Below are 744 nucleotides of genomic sequence, written 5' to 3'. Positions count from 1 at the left end.
TGCATTCCTCTTTTATTTATTGTTTTTGTCTTGAAAATTGAAAGAGGATTGTGTTGGTATTGAATAACTCTATAGCTGGTGGGTTGACGGTGGTCTCCATTTTTTTAAATCCAATTGTAATTGAAGATTTTACAAAATTTTTAAATACTCACTATTAATATTAAAATTAAAGGTGCGCGGTTTTGTGCGACTGCGGGATTGTTGGTGATTTTAATACTTATAACAAAAATAAAATATTAAGATTAATAATAATTAATAAATGAAACAAATGTTTGTATATAGCAAGAAAGAAAAACTAACATTATGCACCACAAACCATCAACACTTTTCACAACTTTAAATAGATTAAAATATAAGATCATATATATTAATCCAACAAGGAAACACTTAATCCAACAAAAATCAATAGTCGATTTTAAAAAGAACAGAGATAAAAAAGACAGAACGACAGAACAAAAGTGGTAAAAAAGAAATGAGAGAAGCGGAAAAGGGGATAAAAAATGATGAAAAACTGTGACAATCATTAGATGGGTTTAAAACTTGAATGCACTTAAAAAATTTAACGTTGAGTCCAAATATAAATTTTACAAAGATGAGCTTTGTAATCTACTCTTTGATAATATATGAATTTTAAGATTATATAATTCGAATATGAAATTCTTGTAAAAGAATTAATTATTTTCTCGAATCATTATTCATATAATTTAAAAAATTAATTATATATTTAGTGGTGTGGTTCGATTT

The sequence above is a fragment of the Sesamum indicum genome, linkage group LG5, assembly GCF_000512975.1.
Source record: "Sesamum indicum cultivar Zhongzhi No. 13 linkage group LG5, S_indicum_v1.0, whole genome shotgun sequence".
NCBI classification, from domain to species: domain Eukaryota; kingdom Viridiplantae; phylum Streptophyta; class Magnoliopsida; order Lamiales; family Pedaliaceae; genus Sesamum; species Sesamum indicum.
This window is presented reverse-complemented; position numbering follows the sequence as displayed.